The 25,129-nt window shown below is 41.0% G+C and overlaps 1 pseudogene; it reads left to right on the plus strand.

Moving 5' to 3' along the window:
• Positions 1 to 9,264: 9,264 nt before the first annotated feature.
• LOC130885502 (RNA-binding protein FUS-like) lies at positions 9,265 to 12,289 on the plus strand (annotated as a pseudogene).
• Positions 12,290 to 25,129: the final 12,840 nt, after the last annotated feature.

Genomic DNA, 25,129 nt, shown 5'->3' on the forward strand with positions numbered 1-25,129 from the left:
GCAGGTCTCTGCTCTGAACAACATGCTGGGTTTCAGCCCTCATTCCCCAGATGGCTCTAACCTTCCGAGCTAGTGATGCTTCAAAGGCACCTTCATTCCAACTCCTCCTTCGGTCCACTCTTCTTCAAAATTGGGTTCGGGTCATTCACTCCCCAACATAATTCAGCAAGCCACACTTCACCAGGAATGCCATTAGGCATGGTATCGGCTTCTGAAGGGGCCTGAAATACCCCGACTGTGAAGGCCAAATGGTTTAATTTGGGGGACATGAGCTGGATATAAAAAACTTCACTGTTGTGTTCAAGGATGGGAGGGAGAGTGTCTATCCTTCTATGGCAAATTCTGATTAATCAGAGCAGCTAACACTCTGTGGGCTTGGCTCTGTAAATAGAAGGCAGATGCCACTGCGGGGGCTGCCAGGAGAAAGGAAACAGCAGAAAGGACTTGAAGCTGTAGCAATCTCAATGAAAATGATTTGGAGAAATAACACGCAAGGCTTCAGACACTTTCCTATAATTAGTAGGGAGTAGACCCAGCCAAGCTCCGTACTCAAAGGAGAGCTGCCTAGAAGACGTTCCAGGCAAATATCTCCAAGCTCCTTGTCAAAAGCAAACAGCAACGGCAAGATATGGCGACAGAAATTATCAGCTACGTGTCCAATCACGAGTTCCTGGACTTTCATGTGTAGCTTTTCTTTACAAACTGTGTGTTTGTTCTCTCAAAAAAAAAAAATCCCATAAAATCCATATTCAGTACGTCTTGTCTGTGCCAGACACTTTACAACTTTTCTCTCCTTGGTTCTTGTAAAGGCTCTGTCAGAGAATTGGCGTTTGTTTTGTTGTTGCTGTTTTCCTAATTGCCTTCTTCATGAGGGAATAGAAGGCTGAGGGGGAAAAGCCACTTGATGTGGCTCCTACATTCAGCAGGGAAAGGCAGTGGAGGACCAGGTCAGTCAGGAACAACTGCTGTCCTATGGTTGGAACACTAGGTCTGATGTCATTGTCGGCGTAGTCTGTCATCCTTACTATTACAGCACAGGGAACTGAGGCATTACAGTGAGTGAGAGACAAAATGTATGTGGCCAGACTAAATACGACAGAGGAATGCTGACTCTTCAGCTCCCTGACTACCAAGCCAGGAAAGTCAAACCTCAGCCTTTATAGTTGATGCACATGACAGGCCATGCACAGTAAGTGCCAGCTGCCTCAGTTGCCTCCCACCTCAGAACAGCCAAGGAAGACCAAACATGCTTCCCAAACAAACCACATCAGATTCCCAATCCTATGTAGACCACCCTCATTCCTCCAGACCAGCATGGAACCAGAGACTGCTTCGTTTACAGCTCTCCCCCTCCTTGCATGTCTCTGTGTGTCTGTTCACCAAAAGAAATGAACCCCTTTGCTGGAGTGGCCCCTGAAGAGGTCGTGTGTGGAGGGTCTCCATTCAGTTGTACAGCAATAATAAAATACCTGCTTCACAGGCTAGTCACAGCATCAACACGGTAATGTGGGGTCCCTAAAGTACAACCTCATCCCGTACTTATGTAGGGACTCTTTCACAGTGGGAAAAGAGACTCGAACAAATGATTTGCAAATGAGAAATTTGAAATCTACTACACTGTGGAGATTTGGGTGAGCCTTTACTTGTGGCTCTTCTGTAACACCCAGAGCAATATTGTTATTATCTCTCTATAAATGAGAAGGCAGAAACTCAGCAAAGCTGGAATCAGAGAGGCAAGATTGATGCCAAGACCATGCAATTTCCACTTCTCAAGTTTACCCTCCAGCAAGAGTTTTAAATGGCTTCCTTGCAGATATCTCCTCCTTGGGGGTTTGTGCATGCCCAGATTTGATGGAGCACAGGGTGGACAGACCACACAACTTCTTGATTTGTGTACCCACCAATCACATTTATATCATAAAGTCATATAATGATGAAACTTTTTGAAGTCGGTGTCAGAGTTGAAATGTATAGGATGGGTCCCCATGAGAGCAAAGACTCAAAGCAGAATATTTTCCAGGCACTGTTCTGACAGACAGAGGCGAGTAGGAAGTCAGCTTGCCCTGGTGAGATCTGTGTTTCATTCGCATGAATGGTTCAAAAATGTCTTATTACATAGGTAGATTAAAAAAATTGTCTCTTAGCTCACAGCATGTATTGATTATTAATATGAAAAAAAGAATCCACATCTTGGATTCTTTGAAATAGACAGTTCATATTATATTTTTCTTTCTTTCTTTCTTTCTTTCTTTCTTTCTTTCTTTCTTTCTTTCTTTCTTTCTTCTTTCCTCTCTCTCTCTCTCTCTCTCTCTCTCTCTCTCTCTCTCTCTTTCTTTCTTTCTTTCTTTTCGAGACAGGGTTTCTCTGTGGCTTTGGAGCCTGTCCTGGAACTAGCTCTTGCAGACCAGGCTAGCCTTGAACTCACAGAGATCTGCCTGCCTCTGCCTCCTGAGTGCTGGGATTAAAGGAGTACTCTACCACCGCCCAGTGACAATTCATATTATATAAGAGGATGTTTGGGGCTATAGTTTTACATAAATTGTAGAACACTTCCTGGCAAACTTTAGTTTTCAGATTTGGTCTCCAGTGCCAAAAAACAACCTAGTGAAAAGGGAATTACTTACCAGGTGCTTAGAGACTACAGAGAAAGAGACAGGGAGGAACCAAGAAGTGAGCCTCCTGGTCCTTCTCAGAGGATGCTGTCTTTTGGAAAGAATAATAGAACTGCTAAAGATTTTGGAGCTTGGTGAGGAATGGAAATACATACAGCAATTAAGAAGACTCTGTTCCACAGTGAAAGTTCATTTTGCTGAAATGGAGACAGAATCTGAAATAGTCCAGCAGAGCCCAGAATGGAAAAAAATGTGGAAAATGAAGAGGTGAATGTTTTAGAAGGCATTTAAATGGCTAAGGTAGCTGCAGAACTTACTGTACCCCAGATGCTTTTGTTCTTTTGACACATGTTCTAACTGTAGCACCACATGGCCTTGTAGTCATAGACACAGCTCACAGATCATCCCATATTTGCACACACAATATTTTCTTGTCTAAACTGAAGGACTTAAAAAGGTTTAAGAAGGACCTTGTGTTTAAGTCCCTTCCTTACCTAATTTTGATGACAAAGAAATAAATATTAGAAAATAGTCTGGCTAGTGGATAGGGTGACCTCACACCCACCTCTATCCCACCCTAGCCCTCCCGCAAACCCTGTAGCTCTCGCAGTCTCAGTGGGGAGGAGTCAGAAGCCAGGGCTGTTCCCACAGTCTGTCTGGACTGGAAACCTTCAGCCTGCAAATAATTTAAGTCTACTGTACTCACTTTCTAATGATAACTCTTGTCCCTGCCACATTTGTCCATTCATTATGTAAGACTGAAGCCCAAGAAGAAAAATTTATCTTTTTCTAGGTAAGCAAATTAAAAAAACCACAGTTATCATTCATTACATTTCTTTATTTAAAAAAGAACTTTATAGAAGGAATCAATGAAAATCTTTCCAATACAAGAAGCTAACAAAGAACAAATACAAATAACATATTTTTTTAAAAAAAACATATTCAGCATCTTACTGGACTGAAGAGACTTCTGTAACTCGGAAAAGTGATTCAGACAATAAGCAAAAGGATTACTTAACCACGAAAACCTGGGTTAGTGGAGTTTTGTGTATATGAGCTGATTTGAGTGATGGTGGGCAATGACTGTCATCATTAGAGAAAAAGGACTCTGTGAAGGGCAAGCTAGGACTGGCAAGAGCTTCAGCAGTGAAACCATTGTGTTAGCCAGAGCAGGAACATCTCCAAAGTGACATTCAAAACAAAGCCACCCATCTAGATGCTCTGCTTGTTGATGTGGCCCAGTGGGAGGCATACATCTCCACCTCTGATGGATTCGCCCAAAGTGGTAAATTGAAATCGATGTGATCCTTTAAAGCAAACCGTTTATAGAAGGTACAGGTGAGGAGGGTGACAAGCTAGTCTACAAAAGGCTGCAAAGCTGAGTTCAGACATTGCTGAGATATCATAAAGCAAAAGGCTGGAGGAGTGTGCGACCACCCTGGTCTAGAACAACATGGAAGGTCAGCAAACCAAGGCCAAAGACACTTTTAGAAATACTCGGAGAAGCCAGATCAGAACTTTGAGTATTTTCTGATACCAACAATCTTTTGTCAAGTTTGCTAGGTGTGATGGTGGCACGGTGACAATGTAAAACACTCCCTTCTTATTTAAGACACACAGACTTCAATGTTTAGGGTAATATTGACAGAAAGTCTGAGATTGCTTCAAAATATATCAAACAAAAACAAAGGGAAAGATTTCTTAAGAATTGAATAAGTCTTGATTATTGTTGTTCTTTTCCTCTATCCTTGCCATCTTTTTATTCCTGATGATGCTACTGACAGTTATGGATATTTACACTATATTCTTTATTTTATAGTATATTCTTGATGGGATTTTCTTTATCACAGTGGATAGCTTAGTGTCTGAGTGTTCAACCATGACTGTGTTACCTCTGAGGAAGCTTGCTTTACTGGCAGATGTTACTACGGCTCTTATCTTAAACATCCTGTTTGTTTCTACCATGATGGCCATTATCTATATGAGGTCTAAGGGTGAAAAATTTAGGTTCAGGTGTGTCAACCAGGTAAGAGTAGGGGGTCCATTACCAAAACAATGAAACAGCAAAAGTAGCACATCACCTATGGATTGGTGAGAAGGCAGTAATGTGTCTTAAAGGCAAAATAAGGTAATCTGTCTGAGATACATCTGTCCAGCCACCCAGTAGGGATCAAAGAAGAAAGAAAAGGGAAAGGACTGTAAGTCTACAGCCTTTCCTAGTGAATAAAGCAAACTAGCAAAGGTCCATGGAGTCACACTGACTGACAGGTGACCCCACTGGCAGCCCTACAGTCTGTGTAGAGCATGTTGATCAGTGGGGTGAGTCAAGCTAGTCAGCTATCACAGACAGAAATCATGCCAGCATATATGGTAGAGGGCAAATACCTGAACTGGTCCCTTTGAGGAACTGAAAGGAGTTAGAACTACAGAATCAAAGTGACTAAGACTGGCTTCTAGAATGAGCAAGTCTTCATTGTATTTAAAATAGAGGCTGAATCAATACATAATTCTAGGACTTTATCCAGATAGTCTACTGTAACATTCAACAAAATCTTTTGATACATTTGAAAATATTCATATAATATTTTCCTTATTGTAGTATGGCACCCAAGCGATCACAAGTGTTATATTCACTGATACTTTGTTCCACACAGGCAGCTAAAATAACACAGTATTCATTTACTTATGAATAGTCAACCATAAAAATGATCATGTCTGAATCTTGTACCATGAGATCTGTGGGTGCTGGGTGCTGGGGTGCTCTTCTTTATGTGTCCCTTCAAGAAAGAATGATCTCCCCGCTTTACAGGAGACTTTCTATTGAGGTCCCCAAACAGACATTGGCTAAGGGGTTGTCTTGTGTGAATTCATGGCCCTTCCCCACCAGTAGTTCACAATCATCCTAAATTACAAATAGTAATAAAGAACTACTTGTGTTCATTTAAAATAAGTCTGAAGGCATCCACCAACTCCATAAGGTGGCTCAAGTCCCTTTGGTGGCAGCCTTGTGATTGGTCTTGTGTTTCTGATGAAGCATGTTTCCATTACCTTCCGCAGATGTTATTCCAAATAGCAGAGCCAATGAGTCACACATACAAATCTCCCTCTCAGCTGCTGTTTCCCAGGAAACCTAAGCTAGCAGGGAAAGACCTTCATGATCTATTGCTGAATAAAGAAAGCCAAAATTGCACAAATAGTAGGAGCAGTAAGTTTACTTACAAATAATAGAAAAACAAAAGCATATATTTATTTTATGTGTGTGAATGCTCAGATAAAAGAAAAGAACAACATGCCTCTACCCCCCAAGTGTGTGTGTGTGGTTATGCATGCATATATGTGGAGACACAAGAATGGGCAAGTGGGTGTACATCTATTTGCATATGTATATAGAGACCAGACACCAATCTTGTGTGTCATTTTTATTCATCTTATTCTTCAGGCAAGGTCTCTCACTCACCTGGAGTTCTCCAAGTAAATTAGACTGACCAGAAAGCAAGCCCCAAGGACCTGCCTATCTCTGTTTCTTAACACTGAAATAGTAAATAAAACCCCACATTTTTAAATATGGTTTCTGGGGATTGAATTCCAGTCCCTCAATTTACAAGGCAAGCACAAAAGACATGAAAGAAAATCTTATAGCTTATCCATAGATTAAAATTAAGATTTTTCTAAATATAAATTAGTTCTTTTGACAGGGGAATTCTTAAAAAAAGATACCCAGTGCCAAAATTTAAAGGAATAACCATCACATTTGAGGAGAAAATACCATTATGGAACAATCACAAAAGAATACCAGGAAAGGCTGATACATATAAGAACTAAACATTTCCCACACACATACCACATACTTTGCCTTAATAAAAACTGTTTAAAGCATTGATAGGATGATGTTCTCAATATGAAACTAACTCTGCCTTCTGTTGTAGCAAAACAAAAGCAAATATTAAAATTCAAAAAACTGGTGTATGCAGCTGGTACTTTATAAAGAAGGCTTGCTTAGATCAGAGTTTGGGGTAGGACAGCTCCAAATCAGATGTTCTCATTAATTTGGCTCCTGGGAAGATTCTGTTTGGCTATAACATGGTAGACTAACATGAAGGAAAACGACTGCAGACAAAGTTAAAAGCATGCAATGGTCCTGTTTGCTAACAGCACACTTTCCTGAGGACTCGTTCATCCACAGAACTGTATTAAAGATTTATTCCAATGTTTAAGCATTTTATCTACGTATATATCTGTATACCACACATGTGCAGTGCCCTTGAAGGCCAGGAGAAGGCATCAGATTCTCCGGGCCTGGAGTTACAAAGACATTTGAGCTGCAATGTGGGTTCTGAGATAAAACTCCTCTTGAAAGCAGAACTCCTAATGACCTTATTCTCTTCCATTAGACTCACTTATTTTTTTGTTATTTATTTGTTTTAAATCAAGTTTCACAGTGTTATATGCCATTGTGGTACTTTTGAACAAATTGTTTTTCAGTAGGGTTCTCTTCTCCCCACCCTTCTACTAGGCCTAAACTCCTCTTCTATCCCCCAACTCTCATTTCCTCTCTCATGTCCTATGTGTCTTCCTGCACACTCCCTTCTTCCTCCTCACCGTTTGTTACCCTCTTGGTCTCCTTTCCAGTTTTTTTAGGCTTTACCCACATTCACACACACACACGCGCATACATGCACGTGCACGCACACCCACACACGACATGCATATGAGAGGGAGCATGAGGGTCTTTTCTTTCTGAGTTAGTAGACCCTTTTCTGTGGGACAATGGTCTGTACCCTATCACTTGTATTTTAATAAAATGCTGATTGGCCAGTATCCAGGCAGGAAGTATATGTGGGTCGATCAGGCAGGAAGTAGAGGCAGGGCAATGAGAATTCTGAGAAGCGGGAAGACACAGTCTGTAGTCACCCAGACACAGAAGGAGCAAGATTAGAATGCCTTGCTGAAAAAGGTACCAAGCCACATGAATAGCTCAGAAAAGAATAATGGGCTAATTTAAGATGAAAAAAAGAATCAATAAGGAACCTGAGCTAATAGGTAAACAGTTTATGATTAATATAGACCTCTGTGTGTTTCTTTGAGACTGAACAGCTACAGGACCAGGGAGGGACAGAAACCTCTGTCAACAGAATGGAGCCAACATGGACAGCTAAATTCTGGGTTAAGATTTAAGATATAAGAGTTAATAAGAAGCCTGAGCTAATAGGCCAACCAGTTTATAATTAATATAGTAGACCTCTGTGTATTTCTCTGGGATAAATGGCTGCAGGACTGGGCAGGACATAAACCTCAGTTAATAGACTTAAAGGTTCCCCACTTGAGGACCCCCACAATGGGCATCGATCTTTGAGCATGAATGCAGCACTATGGGGAGAAAACACATCCAAACCACAGCAGATACAGAATTAATAGTGATACTGATGGAGCAAGCACATTAGTATAAGCACCTGATGTTAAATTGAAGTGAAATTTGATTGAATAATTAATTCATTAGTTTTAAAGTAAAGTTAATGTTCATAACATAAAATGAATCACTGCTATTACTGAACCAAATGGAATGTCCAGTGTTTATTAGTAAAACATGCAGAGAATTGAAATGTAGGAAGAAGGGAGGAAGATGGAGGAAGATGGAAGTATGGGTTTATTAAATTCCCTGTACTTTTAAAGACATTTAAAAGGCACAAGAAATTTTCCCAGCTTTAATATTATCAGTGACAAATGAAAACTTAATTTCTAAAAATATGGGGGAAAGCATCAGAACAATTTGTCAATATTATAAAAAGAAAAAAAAAGGTCAGGGACTATCAAGGTGGCAGTGCCAAACACCACCACACAGAACAAAGACGTGAAGGAGAGGGGAAAGTCAGGAAAATGGAGTGGTGGGCTCTACTGAGAGAGGCAGAACTGGAGGCAGTGATGGGTGTGACCTGTGTTGGAGAGCGTGACAGATGCAGCTTCCTGCTCTCATGAAGTTTGGAGTCAGCTGGGGAAGACAAACTCCAGAGAGGCAACAATAATAAGTAGAATTGACTCAGTGCCAAAAAAGGAGGCCTGGTACCTTATAGAGAAGTTGCCGTGGGGACCAACTTAAATTCCGATTCGTCTTCCACTTCATATTCAGGAGTGAGAGAAACCAGAGAGGATCGCGATCCACAGCCACTCGGAGCAGATGGACCGGGTACCACTAAGAAGAGCAAGGACATCGTGGAGAAAAGGTATAGAAAGACAAGCAGAATGGTTTGAACACTATGAAAAGAGGTGGAAGGGGAGATGCCAGGGTGGTGAGGAGCAGCCTGATGTGAGTAGCCAGCGCTGACACCTGAGGTCTGTGCTGCCACTAAGGGCTATGTTTGTGTCCACGCCCTGCAGCAGAAGGGATCTGGGTTGATGTCTGTGACCCATGTTACCACCAAATGCCCCTGGTGTGGGCTAGCTACCCTGGTCCTTGCCTGTGCAGTGTGGGAGAGCTGGCTTTGGTGTAATGGGCATGGGAGAGCCAGCCCTGAGGAAATGATGGTTGGAGAGAAAACCCAGCTCCTTGTTGTCTTTGGCACTCGGGTGACTCAGCACTGCTCCTCAGCTTTCCATGCTGGAAAGATGGCTTTGATGGTGTGGGTACAAAAGCGCACTGCTCCCCAAGGGGTGAGCGATGAAGAGCTGGTCCCACCCCTTGCCAACGGTCACAGACAGGCTAACTGGTTCCACTCCTCAGCTGGGCAAAGCTGGAGAGCCTGACCCTGGTGGCGTGGGAACAGAACAGGTGGGCTGACCAACTCAGCTGCCTCCTGGGCCCAGGGCTGAGTGGGTTCACCCCAACATCTACCCCATCTAAAAACTGCTGGAGCATGTGAAGGAACCAGGCCTGCTAAAACAAAGCTGCAAGGTCTTCATGACACAGGGTGACAACAGGATACCCGAGGAGAGTCCCCGTGGGGACCCAGTATTGATGGTGTAGCAGAAGTCAGAGCCTCGAACCAGACCAATGACCCAGTGCGATGAACATTTGCAAGCAAAGCTGTGTAGGCAAAGGGGTGTACTGGGTGACATTTATTTCATTTATTTGCTTTTTAAGATTTTATTTATTTATTAGGTATAGTTCTCTGCCTGCATGACAGAAGAGGGCGCCAGATTTCATTATGGGTGGTTGAGAGCCACCATGTGGTTGCCGGGAATTGAATTTGGGACCACTGGAAGAGCAGTCAGTGCTCTTAAACTCTGAGCCATCTCTCCATTATTTTTATTTTTTTGTTTTCTTTGTTGGGGGAGGTTGCAAGGGCAGAGAGTGAATATGGAAGACTGGGGAGATGCGTGAGATAAGGGTGCATGATGTGAAATTAACAAGCGTGATATTTTGATTGGATTCGGATGCTCCCGAGACTGCCAATGGGCTTTTTTTTTTTTTTAATCAGAGGGCTATTAGCTGACCAAAATTAAACCAAGAGGTTTTGTAGGACTGAGGGCAGATAGATATGGGGAAGTAGTAGGGCAGGGCTTAGAGAAGGTCTTTGGCCTTTTTGATCTGGGAATGAGAGAGAGGAGGTCACTGGTGGCTTCTCTGCTTCTCTGATCATTCAGGTTCTCACCCTGATATCTGATTCCTGAGTTTTTATTGGTAAAGAATAATTAGATAAATGTTTCACACAAAGAATCAATAAAAAGTTAAAATAGGAAAATAAAGTAGGAAAGATAAGGGAAATATTTAAAAGTATAGAGTGAAATGACAAGATCAGAATGAGATCAATGAAATGAATACAAATAAATGAACTTGAAGCATTAGAAATAAAAAAAATGCATCTTAGTTAAGCAAGCCACAATTATGTGTGATTATTTTTTAGAAACTCAAAATTGAGAAAAATTAAAAATAATGAAATGGAAGGAAAGGGAAATATAAAACAGGCAAACAAAATAAATGCTGAGGTTAATGAAGGTTCACTAAACACAAAAACAGAATAGGAATGGCAATGATAATATAATAATAATATCATCAAATAAAACTGAAAGAAAAGTGCCAAATGGGATAAAGAGTTGCTTAATAATATAAAATAGTCTTCAGTGATGTTGAATCTATCCAAGATCACATAATATTAAAATATTGAAATACCTATTAGAAACAGGAGTTGACTTAAAGTAAAGCATCTAACAGAATACTTTGATATAGAAAAATAAATTACAATGGATTTTAAAACTTAATGTCCCTAATAACCTCATATCTCAAGCTAGCTAGTTGTTGTGAGTTACAATTATTAAAATCATCCATAATATACTTTCAAAAACCATTTTCTTGGGCTATAAAACAGATTTCAATAATTCCAAAAGAATCATTATATCAACCAAATTTTTCAAAAATGGCAAATTATCAGCATAGTAGCTTTTAGAAACAATTATTTGCAAACTGAAAAAAATTACTAATCAATAGAATAAAGGAAGGAATTCAAAATGCAAATGAGGATAATTGAGAGATTGACTATAACCAGGAGCATGAACTCACTTCTAAAGAAATAGTTAAGTTATAGCCAAGATGCTTCACAGCTTGGTTCTTGTTGTGCTGGCTCACAGCCCTCTGGAATTTTGTAGCTCAGTGGCCTGAGTGTGTGTGCACAAGTGTGGCTTCAAACAACTAAACCCAGCAAGTAGCTAAAAGTTGTGCATCCTGTCCTACCCAGCCTGGGCAGGGCTATTTCCAACAGAGCAGTCAGCCCTGTAGCCAGTAGAGTTAAAATGGTTATTGCCAGTCAGAGCAGCTATGGTTCTTCTTATGGACAAACATAGAACACAGGCTGTGATAGTCAGCCTCTTGGGACATGGTTCCACTGAAGGCTATAGGAGCAGCCAGAGTTCCTCAATCTTCTTATGGGTAGCTGTCCCCCTACCCTGCCTGTGGCCACAGCCAGCTCCTAGCAGCACCTTGGGAAAGTTCCGGTGGCAGTTCTCAGAGCAGAGGCTATGGGCAGTCCTGCAGTGGATGCTATATGGACAACAATCTGCCTATGGTGGACAGCCACAAAGCTGTGAGCGGCAGCAAAGCTCCTCTACCCTCCGTCGGGGCTGTGGATAGCAGAAACAAGTACAACAGTTACAGTGGAAGGAAGTGGTGGAGGCAACTGTGACCAAGATTACTTCTCTGTCTCTGGTGGCAGTGGTAGTTATGGCAACAAGGACCAGAGTAATAGTGAGTGGTGGCTACAGGGGACCCCGTCAGTACAGTGGGGGTCATGAATGCAAAGACTGGAAATGGAGGTGGCATGGGTAGAAGTAACTGGGACGATTTCGATAAATTTGGGGGGACTCTGGATCAAGGATCAAATCACAACTGCAAACAGGATAACTCAGACAACATCTTTGTGCAAGGTTTGGGTAAGATGTTAAAACTGAATCCGTGGTTGATTATGTCTGACATATTGGGATTACTAAGACAAATAAGCAAACTGGACAGCCTATGATTAATTTGCATACAGACAGGAAACTGTCAGGCTGACGGGTGAGGCAACAATCACATTTGATGACCCACCTTCTGCTAACGGTGCTATCAAGTAGTTTAATAGTAAAGAATTCTCGGGAATCCTATCAAGGTTTCATTTGCTACCTGCAGGGCTGACTTCAGTCAGGTGGCAGAAATGGTTGTGGAAGCTGAGGGCAAGGAGGACTCACAGCTGTGGAGGCTGTGGAGAAGGTAGCATGGTGGTGGTGGTGGCTGGGGAAGATTCTCTAGTGGAGGTGGCAGACAGCCATGAACCGAGTCCTGGAAATGTCCTAGTCCTCCATGTCAGAACACGAACTGCTCTTGTTTAAATAAATTCAATCCCTTGTAAAGCTTCTAAACTAGATAGCCAAGGAAGGCCACCAGAAGGATCTCACATTCGGGGTAACTATGGAGATGATTGATGTAGAAAAGCAGGATATGATCAGGGTAGCTGCCAGGGCTGAAGTGGGGACTGCGGGTCCTCTGTGTGAAGCAGGGTGGTGGTGGGGGATAGAGGCTTCTGTGCCTTTGCAAGATGGGCTCTGGGGTGAGCACCAATGTGAGGACATTAATCTGGCTCCCCAGGTTCTAAAACAGCCTCTACCTACCCTTACCTTTGTTATTTTGTAACTTTCCAATTCAGGATGACCCATGAATGTGTGTGTGTGGGGGGGTGTAATTCTAACCATATCAAGTTCCCATTAAAAAAAACACCATTTTAGTTAAAACAAAAACAATACTTCATAAAGAAGAAAGATGCATAGTTCATACTTTTAACAAGAAAATGAGTAATAGACAGAAGTTGAAATTCATAAGCCAGAAATAGAACATTCAACTTGCAGAAGAAAGAGTTTTAACTTTTGACAAGGCTAAAATAAAAAGATGGAATAAAACATATTAATATGTATTAAGACTGAGAAGCATATTCACTGGAGAGGACATGAAGGAGGGCATGTGCCGAGCACAGACAACATTCTCTACTACAGATGAAGGCCATTAGATCATATAAGATATGTTTTGACAATAAACACATCTAATAGCAAATAACCAGTAAGTCTTGTATAAAAGAGTGAGTCAGAGATTGACTGAGGAGGCACAAATATGTAGAATCTGATGCAAAAGTAAAAAATAAAGAAGTTTATTTTTAAAACGGATAAAAGTATAATTTACGGTAGAAACATAGCAGGCACCCACTTTACATGTAAAATAATAGTCGCAGAAATAAGGTTAAAGAGAACATGGCAAGCAAACACCCACAATTGTGATAGCTATGGGAAAACACTGGTAAACCTTTTTTTGTTGGCTAGGCTTCTTAGCATTGCCATGAAAAAATAAAATAACAAAATAGAACCCCACCATTCTCTTTGAAAACAAATGGAATTAATAAACTGTAGTAGCTTTTCCAAGCCTCATACTGCTTCCCAAGGAGACCATGAAATGCATGCAAAACTCCTTTGAGTACTCTCTCTGTGTCTGGAAATGATGCTTGCTTGCTGTTTAATGTTTCTTCTGGAGACAAAGAACAAACAAACAAATCAAGGTTGTCCCTAAGTATTTCAAATGTAAGAGCATGTGACTTGGGAGTATCCTTGGGCACTCTAGCTCCATGTCAGGAGGAGCAGTAAAAAGGAGCATGATACACTCCCTCAGAGACAGCCACCTGGTAGAGGTCACCAACCCCAGAATCCTTCTGTCAAGACAAACCCCTTGTCACCAATCCTTGAATTCAAGGAAACCAAAATAACATGAAACCATAAAACTACATGGTAATAGCAAGAAAACAAACAAAAATTCACAGACTGACTCTTTCTCTTTCTCTCTTTCCCTTAGCAGAGGGATGAAAACACTTTTGATAGCATCTAAATGTTGATTAAGCTTGTATTGTTTGCACTCAGTGTTTTGAGTCTGCCGGACGCTCATCTTACTGCTTTTAGAAGACTCAAGGTAGATTCTAGCTCAGAGAAATCATGTCTCACTTTTATTTAGCAAGATTTAAAACACGATTGAAGATTTTTAAATAGTTTTCTTCATAAACTTAAAGATCAAAAAGGCAAAAACACATACCAAGTTAGAGGTTCTGAAACACTGTTCTGCTCAAGAAAATAAAGATGGGTCTGTTTGTCATACCAAAATTGGCTCTTTTAAAATTATTTCTGAAACATTTGCGAAAATGAGCCAAAGTGGGCCACTAATACAACATTAACGAGCTTAAAAGTTGAAATTCTGTGAAATCCTACGAGATCCATTCTGTCTGATTCGTGTATTCATCCAATACTTAAGAGAAGCTCTTGTTCGCCAACCAGTGTGCTAAGTACTGATAATGGAGCCAGGAAAAAAAAACTCTGAGGAAAATTAAGTTTAACAAGTCCTCTTTTGAGGTTGGGGAACTAAAAATTATTTCTACAAAATAACCAGAATTAAAGAATAAATCAATTGTAGCTACAAACTGCTTTGGAAATATTAATTATAATACTTTCTAGTGAAAAGTGTCCTTGGAGGGAAATTCATACCATTTCATGTTTTCTTTCTTAAAGAAGCAACACATAAATAAGTAACTGGAGTATTTCCCATCACTGCACCTAACTAGTTGACGAAAATGCTGATCTGGAAATACATTCATAGGTTGCCACAATTCCTCATGAGCTATCCATTGAGAGACTCCAATGTTCCCACAAGAATATATGAAAAAATCATGAAAGGGTAGTCGGGGCTCAGCCTTGAGAGCTTGTCAGCCTTTTCTCTAGGATGCTGGAAGTGGTGTTCTCAGTTACAGCCACTGTTCATCTCTGCTTCCTGAGTACCAGCTCTCCAGTGAGCTGCTTCAGGCCCGAATCCCACTTATCTGGGGATCAGCGGCACCCTTTGTAGTAGAACCTTTTCTCCTACAATTCCTTAAGAAAGGAACCCTGAGTAGTAACAGAGATGCTTACTCTATTAATCATCCTGGTGGGGATTTAAGACAAAGAAGACAACAACAATATTAACAATACAAATAAGCCACAAGACCAGAAGGCCACATGTGGTCTAGCACAGTAAGAAGAGCGCAGGCTTCAGCACCCACTCTCACATCTAGGTAGATCTAGCAAAGAAATCAGCAAAGAAATCTTAGAGTTAAATTACACTTTAGATCAACACACAGGGAAGAGACGATTTTCTCAGGGTCGCATGGAGCCTTCTCTAAAATCAATCACATTGCAGGCACAAAGCAAACGTTGACAGGAAAATCTGAAAAATTTCCCTCCATCCTGTCAGACTGCAGTCTCTAAGAAATTTGACTGCCCTATTCATCTTTTCACTATTGTGAAGCGTTTGATTTAGTAACTATAACAAAAAAAAATTCAATGGTATTTCAAATAAGGAGCCACAATAATGGTTCTCCACACCTTGGTAATGTTCTCCTTCCAATTACCTCTCCTTCTACGGCCAATATTCTGGAGGGATGGCTTTTCTCCATCTGTGATTCCATCCCCATTTCCATTTCTGATTCCGTGTCAGATATTCACTGCCACATTACTCTGTAGTATATGTTAAAAGTATTTTCTAATTGAAACATTAATGTAATTTTATTATAAAATTATAAACAGATCATGGGAGGGGCATATAAGGATCCCAATTAGATCTCCAAAGACATTTGGAAAAAGGTGAGCATTTATTCTTTTACAGTTATTCATTTTGAGTGTGTGTCCACTTGTGAGTATGAGCATGAGCATTGTCAAAGGACAGCTTCTAGGGCATGTTATCTTCTCCCGGTATGCAACTTAGGTCCCGTGGGTCAAAGTCAGGTCATCAGCACTTGGACAAGAGCCCTTACCTGCTGGCCATTGTGCCAGCCTGACATCTCTCTAAAATTCTCTGGGCATGTGTGATGTGTATGAGAGTGCAGGTGCTTGTGTGCTGACGTGCATGTGTGGAAGCCAGAGGACAACCTTGAGCATCGTTCTTCACCCCTCTTCATTTTGAAACAGGGTCTCTTTGTTTGATTTACTACTGCAGTACAAGCTAGCTGACCTGTGAGTTTTTGAGGTTTTGGTCTTTCTTTGCCTCCCCTCTTGCTATAGGAACACTGGGGTTCCAGATCAGGTGCGTGCTACCACACCTAGATTTACATGGGATTCTGAGGATTTAAACATGGGTCCCCATGCTTGCCTAGAAAGGACTTTACCCAACTGGGCTCTCTCCAGATGTCAATATTCATTCTTTATGTAAATTTTTGATAAATTGAAAAAAATACAAAATCATCATCTATCCAGGTCATGTGATTAAAAAGAAATACTGGATATCATATTTAACACTGAAATAATAGGGGCAACTTACCAAAGTTAACCATGGGCCGTATACAGCCCCACCCCCACAATGACCTCTGATAGCAAACCTTGTTCTGCAAGTCATTTTAAGTCATTTTAAGGTCTATAATACACGATTGTTGATTTGCTCATGTTTTCTGAATTGTTGAGCTTATTTATACCTTTCCACATATATTTCTTACATGTGTGATAACAGTAATAGTAGCTGTAACTCACAAATGTGAGCGGAGACACGGAATCTCTGCTTCAGCAAGGCTTCTTACCCCAACCTCATACTACATAGAACCAGCAGGGAAGGACTGCGGGGAAGCTGGAGCTGAGACTTAACCAGCAATGCCATATACTTGGTGGTACAGAACCATCGCATTCTGGTTGAAATGTGTGTAAGTGAAAGAGGCAGGTAGACAGAAGTACAAGTCATGACGCCATTTCCGAGACTTTCTGTTTCCTCCCACAATTGCCCATCATCTCTTCTTGCAGACTCACACAGAATCACATGCACAGAACCGCAGTGAGTGAAGCCACAGTGCCTCCTACTCTAGCCCTCCATACTGCAACGTAGATGCTTGTGATTGCTCAGTGTCCAGTTACCCAGCTGACATTTGCTATGTGTTTATTATACAAAGGGCTTTGCACTTCAGACAGGCCTGGCATCCTTGTTCGAATCTATTGCTGGTTCTACCACTGTGTCAAATCATTTAACACTCCCCCAGCTCCCATACAGACAGACAGATAGACAGACAGACAGACAGACACACACACACACACGATTGTGGTGGTTTGAATGGAACCCCCACTCTCCGTAGGCTCACATAGTGGAACATTTGGTCTCCAGTTGGCAGGGCTGTTTTGAATGTTTCGGAACCTTTTGGGTGTGGAGCCTTGATGGAGGAAGTACGCCACTGAGAATGAACTTTAAGAATGTATAGCCTCAGCAGTTCTGCTCAGGAAGGGGCTGGATGGGCACAGGGTAGCCAGGACCCTCAGGCACTGACTAGCAGGAAGATATCTAGCAGGTAGGTCCCTTTATGAGGAGGAATTATGTGGTGGAGAAGTGAGAGAGAACGAGAAGCAGAATGGTTCATGTGCTGTGGGAAGAGGCAGAAAGAAAGAAATGAGGACTGAGGTGTAGGCTGATGGGGGAGGGTCTGCTTACCACCTGGGGCTGTGGTGATATCCAGGCTGGACTGCTGCCAAGGGGCATGTCTGGGTCCCTGGTCCTACCATAGCCAGGATCTGTGTGGCTGTGCATAGTCCGTGTTGCCACCAATGGTCACAAGGATGCCAGTGGCCACACATTTGTCCAAGGGCCATAGCCGTAGACCAGGCTGGCCTTGAACTCACAGAGATCCACCTGCCTCTGGCTCCCGAGTGCTGGGATTAAAGGTGTTTGCCACCAGCACCTGACTTTTGTCCGTGTTTTTGTTTATTTGCTTGTTTTGTTTTGCTTTTTTAAAAAATTTCCTTTTGGAGTCTACTGCAGGGATGAGGAGAGAATATAGGGGGACTAGAAAGTGAGTAGAATTAGGGTGCATGATGTGAAATTTCCAAAGAATCAACAGAGAAACTATGTTTTTTAAAAATAGAAATTATAGCCTCATCCTACTCCCAGTTCACTCTGCTTCCTGAGTGTGGTTGAAGATGTAATCATCCCAGTTTCCTGCTTCAGCCGCTTGCCTTGCCTCCCCTGGGTTTATGGAACTTCCCTCTGGAACTTTAAGTCAAAATAAACCCTGTTGTCCACTAGTCCCTTTGGGACATGATATACTGCCATGGCAACATAAAATAACTAATACAGTGATGAACGCAGTCATCCTACAGGTTAAAGACCACATCTTCCTTTCTGTGTGTTAAGGCTTGACTCTGAAATGATCCCCACAGGTTTATGGGCTTTAATACCTGGTCTCTATCTGGTGTCACTCTTTGGGAATGTTGGAAGTGGGTTACAAAGAGCAGCGTTAAGCCCAGACCTGTATCTGGTTCCATTTCTAATTCACCAAGATATGAGGAACCCTTACCACATATTCCCACCACTATGAACTAATTTCTACAGTGCTTTCTCTGCTATGATGGACAAAAAAAAAATAAGGAGTCAAAATCAATTCGTTCTCTCTTTCATTATTTCTGTAATGTATGTTGCCACAGCAAAGCAACTGACATACTGTTCCACTAAGAAGAGCTTCCGATGCTAACATTTTCCAAGTGTGAGCATAGCATACAGTTACCCCTTCCTGCCCAATCGTCCCTCCCATTTCCCTTATTGCTTCTTTTTCTTGTTTCCATGGCACCTACCTCCAAATAAGACTGGGACAGATCATCAGAAAAGATGCAAAGCCCAGAATGAACAGTGATTTCAATGACTCTATCATAAGACGAACAAACTGGTGGAATGGGAGCTGACCACACCACTAAACATTCAGTTCAGGGTTTTTGTGAGCTTTATCATAATATGAATGCCTCAGGCCATCATAGCCATGTCTAAAGGTTGGCACATGGTGTGCTTGTGTAGCTACAAGCTAGAGTATGTGCAGAGTCAGGAATTTATTTTTAAAACATCACCCACTTCGCAAACTGTGATGAAATAGATCTTTCAAGATGTTTATCTGTTTTCTGTTAGCATTGACTTTGACAAAGACTTTTAATCTCAGAAGTCATATTAAGACAAAACACTGTAAGTGTATTTCAAGTAGATGATGGGTAAACTGGCTAATGGAATCTAGCTTATTTCCCTATACACATATTTCAGTTTCTGTGGAGCCATGGTAACTATAGTAACAATGTGGCCCATTATTATTCAACTTTCACGCTATCTCTCACTGAAATTATGACTTCATGTTCCTCTCCTATTAAGAGAGTTTTGTTGCATGTCATATGCAAAACTCTAAACTTTCTTAAGAGACAAAAGACATATTTTAACCAGTAAAATGATCACAGAAGAAAAATTATTGAGAACCACTTCTCATTCCATGAGTTACAAGTTTATATGATTATCTATGCATGTGTTGAAGACATCTTACAGACATGCAGTCATAATTCTGTATGCTAGGATCTGAGAGGGAAGTAAGTGTACCCACAATCCAAAGTTTAGATTTGATATGTCTAAGAATAAAGCTTGAAAATCAGTATGGAGTTTTTCAGAAAGCTTTCTCTCTTTGAGGTGGTGCATGTCTGTAACCCCAGCATTTGAGGCCAGACTAAGATACACAGATACATAGGCCAGGGTAACATGGTGAGATATTTTTTCAAACAAACAAACAAACAAACAAGCAAACAAACAGAATATGATTGTGGAACCCACCATATGATGCAGCTGTCCCACTCCTGACCTGAAGGAATTTAAGTCAGCACACACAGAGGTATTTGCGTAGACTTGTCTACTGCAGCGCTATTTACAAAAGCCAAGTTATGGCATCAGCATAGATACCCATCAACATACGAGTGAGTATACAAGATGGGAAAAGATAATTGGAGTTTTTACTTCTCATCAGGGAAACTTCCCTTTGCAACTGACAGAAACCATTACAGAAAACTACAACCAATTGAACTGCAGAGTTGCAGAGCCAAGTTCCAGCTAATACATCTCCAACACAGCTCCTATACCTATGGCACAGGAGTTATTGCATAAAGGGCCAGGGCATCGAGAGAAAGAGGAACAGTGAGTTTGCTGAGAGATCGTGTCTCCTAGTAATGTTCAAAGATAAATTTGAACTGACATAGCTGCCCAGACATGACCTGAACAAAAATGACACCAAAAGCCATACAAACATGGAAAGCTCATGGGACCTTAACTCTAAACTAGATATCACAGACAACCAAGAGCAGGAGAATAGCCTTTTCCAGAGATGAGCACACCAATTGCCCTGAAAACATGTGTATATAGGTAACATTATATGGCCAGAACAAATTGTATTTATGTATATATGATCTATATCATATCATATACAGTATTATATGCATATTCCAAATTATATACATAATATATACAGTTAGGATATGTGTAAAGAATTTTTATATATGTTATGTATAAAAATATTATATGTGTTATGTATCTGTGTTATATACATAATATAACAATACAATATATAAATATACATGATATGCTATGTGCATGTATATTTGCATATACATACAAAAATATATATATTCTTATACCCATCCCACATTAGATACACTGGGTCCTGTGTCAAAAGTGCATGGTATCTTCAGTGACCATCAATTTACCTTCAACATCATATGGAGGCCACAAAGGGCACAATCAATATCTTATATTGTTTCAGGAGTCACTTGGATTAGGCTGATCAACAGCTTGGATTTTATGTGTGTACTTTTGTATTATAAATACTTGAAAAAAGAAGTGAACCAGTAATGGGGCAGAGGAATAAGAAGTAGTAACAGAAAGGTAAATACGACCAAAGTAAATAATACATATGTATGAAAATCTCCTAACAAAATTCATTGTTTTATATAATACACACACGCTAATTTAAAAAGAGGAACAATTTCTTTATTATGATGATCTGTGTTTCTATGTAATGGTCTACAAAGGGTGAGTCTGCAAAGTCATAACTATGCCTGAGGAATGCTGTACCCCGTAGAGTGGGCCCTCCAGACAGATGCCAGCTGGAAAGAAAATTTATCTTCTCACTTACCTTCTCCATTACCTGACACGAAGCATACATTATCAGTCCCTCCAAAGAATCTGCTTGTTTCTCCCTTCATGTCATATGTATTCAATGCATGTATGTATTATGGAACTTTACACCAGAAATATTATCTCCATATGGATTCTTCAAAGTTCTCTCATTGCCCTAAGATACAGCCCTGTGAAGTTTTGGTCTCTTTGAGGTAAGGCTTCTGAGGTTGAAAATGGGGAGCAAGAACAAGAACTCTCTTAGATGTGCCCACTTTGGGTTTATTTTTTGTCAACTTGGCACAATCTAGAGTAATCTGAAATGGGAGTGTTTTAATTGAGGAACGGTGTCCATCAGACTGACCTGCAGGCAACTCTGTAGGACATTTTCTTGATTAAAGATTGGTGTAAGAGGGCCCAGTCCACTGTGGGTGGTGCTGCCCCTGAGTAGGTAATCCTATGTTGTTCAAGAAAGCAAACTGAGCAAATCATGGAGAGTTAGCCAGTAGAAAATGTTTCTCCATGGCCCCTGCTTTAGTTCCTGACTCTGGATTTATGATTTGAGTTCTTTCCTTCCATGATGGCTTCTAAGACTGTAAGGTAAAAATAACCATTTCCTCCTCAAATTGCTTTTGGTTAAGGTGTTCTTCAAAGCAACAAAGGCAGACAAACGTTGGTTCTAGAAGTGAAGTATTGCAGTGACAGAACTGACCATGTTCTTCATTGGGAGGATTTTGGAAGGACTTTGAAACTTTGGGCTGGAAAAGTCATTGAGTATTTTGAACTTAATGGGCTGTTGTGTTGTTCTGTGAGAGCTTGTGAGATAAAATTGTTGAGAGCAAAGACAGTGGGGGCATGACTTGTGAACTGTCAGAAGGAAGTAAACACTCTAGTAGAGTTGTTCATATGACAGTATGGATGAGGAATCTGGAGTTTCTGGGTTGCTGGGACTGAAGAATCAGCGGTGACATTGAAGTAAAATGTTTGCTTTACTAGGACAATTGGTTCTAGTTAGCCGGGGCTAGATCACCTGTGTTTAAGAAGAGACCAGCATCATTGAAGTAAAATCATATGTGAAATATTTCCTCAGTTGAGCCCACACACAGAATCTCTGACCCTAAAGGGGCCAAGGCAATATCTTGTGCTGGCAACTGAACTTGGTGATGTGTAAGTATCACCCACGTAGTACTAGTTTTGAAGGTTTGAAGAGATCATGGGGAGAAACTGAAGATTGGTATCATGAGAGGTCAGGAGATGATGTTGCTGGTGAAGGTACAATCTCAGTTGCAGTGGAAACCCCGAGAGTGAAACAGCCATGGAGAGTGGCTGAGGCTTGCTTGGCACCACATGTCAGGGTATCAGGAGCCCATTGGTGAAGGAGTATGGCATGGAGCCCTGTCTTAGTTAGGGTTACTATTGCTGTGATGGAACACGATGAACAAAAGCAAACTGGGGAGAAAGAGTTTATTTGGCTTATATTTTCACATCATTGTTCATTATTGGAGGAAATGAGGACAGGAACTCAAGCAGGGCAGGAACTTAGAAGCAAGAGCTAATGCAGAGGCCACGAAGAAATATTGCTTACTGGCTTGCTCCTCATGAATTGCTCAGTCTACTTTTATAAAACCTGGATCACTAGCCTAGGTACAGTACCTCCCACAACATTCTGTACCCTCACCTATTAATCATTAATAAGAAAATACCCTACAGGCTTGTCTACAGCCCAATCTTATGGAGACATCTTCCTAATTGAGGTTCCCTCCACTCAGATGACTTTAGCTTGTGTCAAGTTAACATAAAAAACTATCTAACACAATTGATTGCTTGTCATCTTGATACACAAGCACATCACTGTTAAGCCACAACCTGACTTTTCTTATTTATCCTCAAGATGCCACATTAAAACCATAAATATCTTTAAGAGTCCCATGGTCATTACATATTGTAAAAACTCAAGCACACTAAAAGGCCAGTCCCTTTAAAGTATCCAGTCTCTTTAAAAATCTAAAATCTCTTTTTAAAAGTTCAAAAATTTTCAACTATGTACTCCTGTAAAAATAAAAGGTTAAAAATACTTTCTTACTTTAAGAAAAAAAGAACCAGGGCACAGTCACAATGAGATCAAAGCAAAACCAAATTCCCAATAATGTAAATAATTCAATGTGCAATATCAAGAAGTCATAATATTCAGGGCTCCTCTAAAGGACTTGGGTCATTTCTCCAGGGCTCTTTCCTCTGCAGCACACACAACCTGTCTTCTAGGCTCTGTCTGGACCCACTCCACTGCTGCTGCTGTTCTTGGCGGTCATCTCATGGCATTGGCATCTCTACAATGCTGGGGTCTTCTGCTGCAACTGGGCTGCATTTTCGTCAATAGCCTCTCCTAGGTTCTCTTCATGGAAGCCTCAACTTCCTTGTATGACCACTTCAATCCTAGACCTTCAACTGTTACTGAGGCTGCACATTCACCAATGGACTCTCCTGGACTCCCACAGTGCCCAAACTTAGCTGTTCTTCATGACTCCTTCATGCCTTCAAAGCCAGTACCACTTGGATGACTCTTATACTATCACGTTCAGCTGCCAATGTGGGGGACTCTCTTGGAAACCTCTGGAACACAGCCTCCGTGTGCTGACTCTCAGGAACACTTCTCAGAAGATTTAGTCTAAATGGTGCTGCTCTCTTCATAATAATCTCTAATTCCTCATTTCCAGCTAACCACCATCAATTGTCTTAGTAAAACAAAGGTTTTACTTTAGTAGTTCTTATCTCTTGTTAATCACAGCTAATTCTTCAGCCCCAGCTGGCCAGAATAATGAATTCTTCCTACAAATGACCTGGTAGAGTCTTTGCTTCCCTCTGAAATTTCACAAACCTGGCCTCCATCAACTGCTCTCAACATTTTGTCTTCAACAAAATAGCCCTCTGAACTCTCAACACTCTATGGATCTTCTTACCCAAAGTTCCAAAGTTCCTCCATAATCCTCCCTAAACATGCTCAGGTCTGTCACTGCCAACACCTGCTACAAACCCCTGGTACCAACTTGTCTCAGTGAGGATTACTAATGCAGCAATGAAATACTACAACCAAAAACAAACTGAGGAGGATAAATTTTATTTTACACATATTTCCACATCACTGTTTATCACCAGAAGAAGTCAGAATAGGAATTCAAACATGGAAGGAACTTTGAGGCAGAAACTGATACAGAAACCATGGAAGAAAGTTGCTTACTGGTTTGCTCTTCAAGGCTTTCTTAGTCTACTTTCTTATAAAACCCAGGAACATCAACCCAGAGTTGGCACCACCCAAAATGGGATGCTCTTCACATCAATTACTAATTCAGAAAATGCCCTACAGGCTTGCCTACAGCCCGGTCTTACGGAGGCATTTTCTCAATTGAGGTTCTCTCCTCTCAGATGACTTTAGCTTGTGTTGAGTTAACACAAAAACTATTTTGCGTAACACCCTAGCATGTTGGAGATCCTAAGACTGTTAGATATCACCAAAGACAGAAAAAAAATTGTTGAGTGGAGGGGGCATGAACCCATAGTTGACTGATTATTCTTTTTCTCTAACATACATGCAATATATTTTCAGACTCCAGAAATAAAGTTGTGATAGAGTTCTTCCTCCTACCACAGAATAATTACAAATTTAGAGCTAGTATGTAGATTTTTTTTTCTGGATTTGAATACTGATCTCTTTGATTGAAAACCCCTAGTGCAAACTGCCAGCAGTAACATTCTACTAACAATATCACTTTCTAAGTGGCATGCACTGTCTTGAATAATAGGAGTCTAGACAGTCTATTCATAAGAATAAGAGTTAACCCTGCCCCAGTAGGGCTCACAAGTTTGTTAAGAGGCTTGCAAATGTCAATAAATAACCATAATGATAAGAGAGAAAGCATTTTATGCAAAATGTCATGGGTGCACAGAGGAGGAGTGATTAATTCTACATGAGTGGAAGGCAGTGAGAGACGAAGTCGGAGAGTATATTTGAAGTAGATCTGAAGGATAATTAATTCACTAGCCAGTGGAGGAGGAGAATGCTTCATGCATAGAGAATGGTGTGAGAAAGAAAGAGCTATGGAAGAGGCTGGGTGTTTGTGGGAAA

The sequence above is a fragment of the Chionomys nivalis genome, chromosome 13 (genome assembly GCF_950005125.1).
Source record: "Chionomys nivalis chromosome 13, mChiNiv1.1, whole genome shotgun sequence".
NCBI classification, from domain to species: domain Eukaryota; kingdom Metazoa; phylum Chordata; class Mammalia; order Rodentia; family Cricetidae; genus Chionomys; species Chionomys nivalis.